This window comes from Xenopus tropicalis, chromosome 7 (genome assembly GCF_000004195.4).
Source record: "Xenopus tropicalis strain Nigerian chromosome 7, UCB_Xtro_10.0, whole genome shotgun sequence".
In the NCBI taxonomy this organism is placed as follows: Eukaryota; Metazoa; Chordata; class Amphibia; order Anura; family Pipidae; genus Xenopus; species Xenopus tropicalis.
Genome location: NC_030683.2, coordinates 87,413,456 through 87,422,969, shown reverse-complemented (window position 1 = coordinate 87,422,969; position 9,514 = coordinate 87,413,456). Strand labels below are relative to the sequence as shown.

The 9,514-nt window shown below is 36.5% G+C and overlaps 1 long non-coding RNA gene across 1 annotated transcript; it reads right to left on the bottom strand.

Moving 5' to 3' along the window:
- Nucleotides 1-457: 457 nt before the first annotated feature.
- Nucleotides 458-6,564, bottom strand: LOC116412260. The gene is made up of 3 exons (XR_004223630.1): nucleotides 6,421-6,564; nucleotides 4,488-4,660; nucleotides 458-497 (listed from the first exon to the last, which is right to left on the bottom strand). It is a non-coding gene; the product is annotated as an uncharacterized LOC116412260 (long non-coding RNA).
- Nucleotides 6,565-9,514: the final 2,950 nt, after the last annotated feature.

Below are 9,514 nucleotides of genomic sequence, written 5' to 3'. Positions count from 1 at the left end.
AGTTCCACCAGCAGTGCCCTCCCTCTGCTGCAGTTCCACCAGCAGTGCCCTCCCTCTGCTGCAGTTCCACCAGCAGTGCCCTCCCTCTGCTGCAGTTCCACCAGCAGTGCCCTCCCTCTGCTGCAGTTCCACCAGCAGTGCCCTCCCTCTGCTGCAGTTCCACCAGCAGTGCCCTCCCTCTGCTGCAGTTCCACCAGCAGTGCCCTCCCTCTGCTGCAGCTCCACAAGTGGTGCCTCCCTCTGCTGCAGCTCCACCAGCGGGGCCCTCCCTCTGCTCCAGTTCCACCAGCAGTGCCCTCCCTCTGCTGCAGTTCCACAAGTGGTGCCCCCCTCTGCTGCAGTTCCACCAGCGGTGCCCTCCCTCTACTGCAGCTCCACCAGCGGTGCCCCCCTCTGCTGCAGTTCCACCAGCGGTACCCTCCCTCTGCTGCAGTTCCACCAGCAGTACCCACCGAATTATGGAAATGCCATCTCCCTTAAAATTATTTCCTTTTTCTCTGTAATAAAAAAAAAAGGACAGCACTGGGTACAAAAATTCCACATACAAACAACCTGAATTTCATTGTTTTGATATATTAGTTAAACAGTATATAACTCAAGGACATAGAATTGCATTCCTATGTCCCACTCACTTGGCAAACAAGAGAGAATAAGAGAGTATCAGTACAATCTTCACTGCCAAATATAGTTATGTAATGAGAACAAATACAGTTGCAGTAAGACATAGTCGCCAATGATTGCTAAACTAATCTTTTCCTATTCCATAAATTAGAATGAAAAATTAAAATCAAAATAAGATCATTAATAATATAACTACATTTTGAGTACACCATGCATTCCACAAAATGGTATAGGAAAAGAGGCAATATACATATTAATATCACATAGTTTGGTTTAAAAAGAACATAAATACATTAGGGTTGATTCACTAAAGGTTGCATGCGTTAAACTTTGCACTACCGAATGCGTTAATTTTAACGCATTGCGTTAATTTGCGCACAGAAATAATACTAGACGTGCTAAATATTGCATTTGTCTGTGCAAAAAATAACACCTACTTGAGGCAGGCGGTAATTATAGAAAAGTACAGTTAATGAGCTTTTGGCAATAAAATATGGACTTTGCAGTGTGATTTACTCAAGTATGTGTTGGCCCTAGAGTGATGCAGCCTCCAGTTTGCAGGGAAATGGTCATTTTCTTAAAAGTAGTTTTACGAAAGTAATGCTGTGTTTCGCTTATATGGAAACTGTTCATTAGCGCACATTCCGTCAAATACCACACGAAAAGAGTCTTTGAGACTTAAATAACGCAAACAGCATCACATCTAAATTAACGCAAGTATCCTTTTAGTGAATTGTGTGTTAAGACGCGAAAAATTAGACACGATAACATTTTTAACGCATGCTATAAATAGCGCTTGAAATATCAACCTTTAGTGAATCAACCCTTATGTATAAACACACCATATATACATAAAACATGTATGCACCCATATTTTGTTTCTACTAAAATTAAGCCCTCATGAGTAGTCCAGCATCTTCACATGATATCAAAAGAAAATGGGCTAGAAGTGGGAACTTTATAACCTAGGGATAGCCTAAAGCTCTCTGCTTTTTATTAATCTACTGGTTTGTATATACAGTATCTGATATTTCTTATAATTTGCCATTAAAAATAATTGGTAAATACCCTGACACTATATAATTGAAGGACAATATTAATACCAGAACCAGGGGATATTTTGTATTGTATTACATAACATGGTAGACTAAAAGGAATTTATCATGCATATTGAATATCTCATATGCAGGATTCCATCCTGAAGTGATGATCATGCTGCTGAAGGTGAAAGTTCCTTTATCTGAAGGCATCGACAGAGAAAATAGAAATAAACAATACATGTGTAAAAAGTGTTTTAGCTGTATAGCCAAAGGCAAAGAGGTGAACAGAAACCAAGAACAATCTTTGTTCAATTTAAAAAACATAAAGAGAGAGAGAGAGGTGAGAAACAGTCATCAGAAGCTTGATGCATTTCCACTTTATCAAATGCTCAATAAAAGATACATATGTTTTTTTCCAGGTCACTCAAACAGCCTGATGAAAAGGTAGATACCATATATAAACCCAGGCAGGAATACTAACAACACAAAACATACACTGGAAAAAAACCTTCACAATCACATGAATTGCAAACTAAAACCTATTCACCTGTATTTCATTTGCACAAAACATATTCAATAATTTCATTTAGTATTGACAACTTGTGAAGTTCAGTACATGATTAAAGAGAATTATTGTGCAACAACTCCTAAGTACGGTCCTGTCATTTCTACTCCCAGGAACAGCCCAATGTGCATGCTCACCAATCACTACTGTAGAGTTTGGTAAACACAATGATGTTGCCAAATATGACTCTCTGGAAAGCAGTGTTTTTCTGAGAGAGTCCATCAAGTTCAACCCTTCCAAGTAAACCCAAGCACACACAAAGCTACACTGACCTATGTTTACGCTCACATACATAAACTATATATCAACATCAATACTAACTGTAGATTTTAGTATCACAATAGCCTTGGATATTATGTTTGTTCAAGAAATCATCCAAGCCCCTCTTAAAGGCATTAACAGAATCTGCCATCACAACATTGCAAGAAAGGGCATTGCACAACATCACTGCCCTCACTGTGAAAAACCACCTACTCTACCTCTGGTGCACTGATCTTCCACAACAGTTTAGTTGCACATCTCTGCACTCTCTCCAGCTCATTAATATCCTTCTTAAGGACTGGAGCCCAAAACTGCACCGAATACTCAAGGTGAGGCCTTACATGGACCTATAAAGAGGCAAAATTATGTCAATGCCCTTTCCTATAGAAGACAGCACTTTATTTGCTTGAGTAGCTACTAATTGACACTGTCAGAACAATTTTATAATCTCCAAAAATCCCTAGATCCTTCTCAAATAAAGATCCCCCCCAAAACAGTACCATTTAGCGTATAACATGCATTTGTATTATTTCTACAAAAGTGCATAACTTTGCACTTTTTTAACATTGAACACTCATTTTCCATTTTGCTGCCCAGTTTTCCAATTTTGTCAAATCGCTCTGCAAAGTGGCAGCATCCTGCATGGAACTTCCAGGTCTATCCTTGAGCCAGTTCTCAATGTACAAATACTATTTAATATCAGGCCACTGTTCTTTAGTTTCATTATTAACTTTCTGTGAGGTACTGTATCAAATGCTTTAGCAAATTCCAAGTAGATGCCATCCACTGCCATTCCAGGCTCCTTCTCACCTCCTCATAAAAGAAAATTAAATTAGTCTGGCAAGATCTGTTATGCATAAAACCATATTGGCACAAACTTATTGTATTGTCATTTGCAATGTATTCAAGTATCCTATCCCTTATTATCCCTTCCTACGACTGTTTTCATATTAACAGGCCTATAGGTTTCAGGTTGAGAACGACATCACTTTTTGAATAACGGTACCACATTAGCAATGTGCCACTCCCTCTGCACCATCCCAGACCTCAATGAATTCACAAAAATCAGTAGTTATATTTCTAATTTTGGGTCTATTAAATGGAAGCCTGGCTCCTCAGCTGTGTAGACAGATGGAAAATAAGAGTTCAGAATTTCTGCTTTTTCTCTGTTTTCATCAACAAAGGGACACCCCATGCTTTCTGACCACACTTGCTCCTGCTCAGTGAGCAAGAGACTCCTCAATCAAGCGCACTGTTGCAACTTGTTCCTCTAGAGCTTTAACACAAGCCTCTAAAGTGTCAATTTAATCCCGTCCATGACAGAGGTATGCACTTTGGAACTGTTTAAAATCTGCATACATGTGTGCATGAGTCAGACCTTCAATGTTGCTGCCACTCATTCTCCCAGTTATAGAAAACAGTTAACAAAACTAGGGGAAAAAAATAACAAACTTGTACCTTGTTTAAATTTCCTTAAGTTTGTAACTCCTGTGTTTATAACTCCACTTAGAGAGCCCCTACTTAAAGAGCAGCTAACTAGTAAAGCAAGCTCTACTGAAATCCCAATGGTTCCATTTATGCTGTCTGTTCAACTGCAACTAATCAAACTCCACCCACCTCAAACTGAGGGTAACTGCAAACTTGCTGTAAGCCTTATAGTTCACAAAACTTTGTAATTTAGCACCAAAAACAGCAAAAACATTGAAAAATTAAACCCCAACAACAACAAGAGACTTTTATATATAGACTTTTCTGACTTCAGTCTTTTGTTAAAACTGAAGTTAAAAGCTTTATAGCAAGCTAGAAGTCTTTTGGTTTGGAAATTGTTATGGGATCAGTATGACATCACCTGGATTAGTATCAGTATTGAAGAGTCTGCGTGATAAAGCTACAATTGTAATAAATGTTGACTCTGGGCTTTTATTTTTCAAAAGTTAATACTCAGTTGATAAATAAATCCTAACCATGGCAAAACACTTTTATCAAAGGATTACACTTACACTAAAACACTGGTGTACTGGTAACATAAATGTCAGCATTGTTGAAAATCATAAGGGCTTGAATGTCAGGTAAATACTGTACAAAAACAGGCAGGAATTGACACATTTACCCACACTGAACCACTGCAATCCTTGGGAGTTGTACCTGGTAACAGGTTCAAATCTTTGTGAACCTGGAATAAACAAGATTTTAAAAGGCTTTTAGAGTTGTTATGTGCAATGTAGTAGGACCCCTACTACTTTCTAGGTTGCTAAATACATCATTTAGTAGAAGCCTGTATGTAATTGTAAAATAGTATACATCAGTCAATCAGGCTCAAATAGAGTTAAAGGAATGCTATTACCCCTAAACAATCTAGGTCTTTGTAAAAAATATATTAGATAAACAAGCTCATATGTAAAACCGTACTTCATCTAAAGAAACCATTTTTATAAAAATATACTTTTTAAGTAGTATATCCAATTGGATACTCCTAAATAGAAAATTTTAAGAATTAAGAGCTGCCACCTGAGATCAGATCATAGGATTCACAGTGCACACAAACAAGCCAAGACACACATACATGCTAGGCCCCATTAGCCAATTAATGGACAGAGTTCTGTCTTTTGCTTCCGCACTACTTCCTATTACAGTTAGAGCTGCATTATTTCTGGTCATGTGATCTCTGAGGGAGCACACAGGCCATCACTAAACGGTGGATCAAGGGGAAGTATGTAAAAGGGCAATATTTAATTATATATATTCCAGTTTGTTGAGAATCTTTAATAGGCCACTTAACATAAGGCCAAAAGCCTTAGCTACTTTTTAAGGGAGAACCAGGAAGGAACAGCAAATATGTGTGGAAAGCAGTTCAGACAGGGAGCTGGGCATAGCAATATGGGGATGGAGAGGTGTTTGGGGGTTGTCCCAGATGATAGGGAGAATAAGAGATCAGTGTTTAAGAATGAAGGATTAGCATATCCACATTGGGGTTCGTGATGATGCCAGAATGCTGGGAAAATACTGCATGAAATGTTATACTTTGCATAGGAAAATTGTGTTTCTGAATAATCTCTCATGTCTCACATGTATTACATGGAGATGCAAATTACAGAAAACCCCTTATTCTGAAAACCCCAGATCCTGAGCATTCTGGATAACAGGTCCTATACCTGTATTATAATAGTATGTTTTATTGACCATAAATATGTGAATTAGTAGTTATGTTTAAGAAGTAAACATAACTGATATAATACCATGCATATATCAGTCAACATGGCATTTAGCCAATCAAGTAACACCAGAATATGATCAACCAATATACTCTTGGGGGGAAGGGGCGTGACACAAACCTGAAGGCACAATTATACCATTTGATCAGCAATAATAGAGCAATACATGTCTGGCCAGCTAAGGGCTTATGATTTACTAACTAAACATTTTGGACAGTTCATTATGTTTTTAAAAAAAAAATGTTGAGAACTTGAAAAATAGACCATGGGTCTGTTTTTAATGACATTTTCTCATTAATGACAGTTATTAACCATACATTCAAGGCTTTAAAATTGAAATCCTAATTAGCAATAAAATTATTCAAGCAATATGTAGACTTGTCTTTAATTTCAAAAAGGTGAAAACGGAGGTTGGTTACAGTTATACCTATTACATTTTACAGTATCTTTGCCTAGGTTCATCAGAATTTGTTTCGAGGCACTGACATTTGCATTTGTGTAAAATATGCCAGGTGTGGAAATTAATTTAGAAATGCAAATAAATTCATCCAGGCAAAGGTGTCCCTGCTCAGTGTTCTGCTGATATAGAAACAAACAAATGTTTATCCATCTGCATCACAGTGCAATTGAAAGCATTGTTCAGTAAAGATGGGTTAATTTCCTTTCAAGAGTCGCAGAGAGTATGCTAAATCATGGCCTTTAGTTAACATATGTAACTGACCTTACAAATGCTGCTTTTTTTTTGTCCAAAAGAATTTGCCATTTAACAAATAAATGCAACACAGCAAAAGATCAGTCTGAGAAAGGAGTTGAGTAGCTGCTTGATTCGTTTGCCCTCCAGAGATGCTCAAAACAAATTAATAAAGTATCTGTAAAATGAAAAATGATACTATTGTACATTCTGCAGTTGGAAGTAAAAAAAGTGAATGTTAATAAATGCATTTCTCTGTTAAGGTCCCTAGCATTATCAAGTCAGTTTGCTACCTGTCAGCAGTTTAATTTTATATTACTTACCAAAGCTATTAATCAAAGAATACAGATTTTCAAGTCTTTCATCTGAACAGATTTGCACTACTCTTATGGATAATTGCTAACCAAATATGTTAAAGGACAAAAATTTCAAAGACCAGAACCAGAGTTCAAATGCTTAAAAAAAATAGAAGCCAGATCCATAGTTGGCAACATGAACACCATAGTCTTCCCAATCTTCTTATCATTTGGGGGCTAATAAAAACCTACACCTAAATTATGTGTATATATACATATGTTAGTACCATTTCTCTCAAAATAATACTGCCCTCAGTAAACTGCACAGATTTATATAGCAATTTAAATAAACACTAATGAGAAGAAGAGGTCCCTACAATATAATTAGTAGAATCAAACGAAGCTGAGAACAACAAAGCACCCTGGAAACTCTGTTACTGAACTCTTGAAAAAAGCTTTTCATGCATGTGACAGAGACTGAGGTTAAAGAAGCTATGAACATCTGTTTCCTACTACGTTGTACTTTCTGCTTGACATTTTCTCATCCATTACTACATCGAGCCATCCAAATCCTTTAAAGATGTTAAGAAATGCAATACTCGGCTCTGCAATGTAAATGTGAAGATGTGCCTTTGATCTCCTGTCAAATCATTGGATAGTTGTTTTTTTTATTAGATGCTATGTTGAATTGTTTGCTTTTATTTCAGCTGTCACATTAGATTGGTTTTCACTTCATAGATTCTTTGTTTGTTTTCTAGGGGACAACAAAATCCAGTATGGCTAGCTTTTTAGCAAACTGGTTAACCCAAAATGAATCAATGTCTATCTCATGTCAATATACGGCAACTTAATTGGAAAATAAATTTGCTATAACTATTGCTTGTCTGAAGGAAGAATTTAACATTTTCCTGGTTTCAGGAAAGTGTTTAATGTACTGATTTATCAATACCGATACCTTTGTCGATTCCAACACATGTCTTGGTTGAAATACCTGTGCATTTTACACTTAGGCATAATGCTTGTAGGTCTGGGATACCAATATTTATTCACACTAAAAAGTTATTGGTTAAACAATACAAAAACACCCCCAAAAGAATGCTTGCCACAAATATCAACAAAATATGTCTTTTTGGGCTACCAGTCATGCCAGCCATTCAACCCAGAGGGGTCCAATGGGCAAGTTAAGATATGCAACCAATTTACCACTTAGTGGTACCTGTGCCCACTGAGCATATAACATAGTTATATGCTTGGTCAGTCATAATAAATCAGGTCATACGCCCGCAAAAGCTGTAACAGTTGAATAAACCTTGCATGAATGACTACCCAAGTAGAGGAGAGTTGGATGGATGTTGTTGGTTTGTATAGATAGATAGATAGATGATAGATAGAGTGTAATGGCAATGAACAAAACACTTAATGACCTAAGTGCTTTCACTACATTTTTGCACATATTTTTAAGTCCCTTGAGTGCTCCATTGTTCTTGTATTGATCTATCTATCTATCATCTATCTATCATTATTTCTTTAATTCTTTGGTAAAATGTCTCAAAGATTGTCTCAAAGATTGTCTATACTGTCCTGCTCTATGCACGTGTATGTGGGTAAAGAATCACAATAACTGCTATTGCATGTAGAGACAATGTCAGGTTATACAGCATTGTACAATTTACAGTATCCATTTATTTTCTGTCTCTTCATCATGATTCTTTTGTGTCTAGTATCAAAGTCTTTTAAGACAAATGTCTCTGTTGTATCAAGGAAAATGCATGTTTGTAATCTGATGTAATTAAATGGGCATTATCTTTAAACTACATAATTATTCTTGTTGAGTATAAGAAGGAGCCTTTAAGCAATGCTAGACTTAAAAATGTGAGTTTGCCAGATGGAGTAACAGAAGTATTTCCCAGATCTTTTTTGTGATCCTTCCCTGAATTTCATTATTTGTTTTATATATTTATTTATCAGCAGGGTTTTTCTGATAATTTTATCATTCTCTACCAAGTAAAAAGAATATAATAGACCAATCGTATGAACATGTTTAACTATGTATGATAAGTTTGGAATAATAGATATATAAATTAAATATTTGTACATAAAGATCCTAGATGATAATTGCCAGCTTTGTGAGTTTTATTTTTTTCCAAGAAAGCTTAATTATGTGATATTAGTGTTTTCATGCCACACTTTTTTAGCTGTGTTTATTGATTGTGTTTTATATATTTATAAGAATTTATGTACAAATATTTATTAAGCTTTTTTGTACTTTGGGGTGCATTCAGGTTGGAATTTCAACTGCACCAGGAATATTCCAGTCCTTTATGGAAACCTTGCTATGCAGCGTTACTGGTGTTACCATATTTTGAAAATGTTCTACTAATGGGACCATCTGAAAATACATTGGCTGATCACCTTAGAGAAGTGCTATCACGTTTTGATTCATCATACATTCGTTTAAAAAAAGAAAAGTGTGAGATTGGAGCTACCAGTGTAAACTTCTTGGGGTACCATATAGATGCTTCAGGCATTTGTCCTACAGAAAATTAAAGCTATCCATGATGTGCCTGAAACAAAAATAAGAACTTCAAGCATTAGTTGGATTGCTCAATTTCTACCACAGCTTCCTTGGTCATAAAGCTGCAGAGTCTCTTCATCGCTTGCTTGACAATGGGGTTCCATGTAACTGGACTCCTAAATATTTAGAGGCCTTCCGCAAAGTTAAATAGTTGCTGACATCTAATTCTCTTCTTGTTCATTATTATGAAGTTTGGCCATCAATACTTGCTATAGATGCATCTTCTTATGGTGTTGATACTGTTCTTAACCAC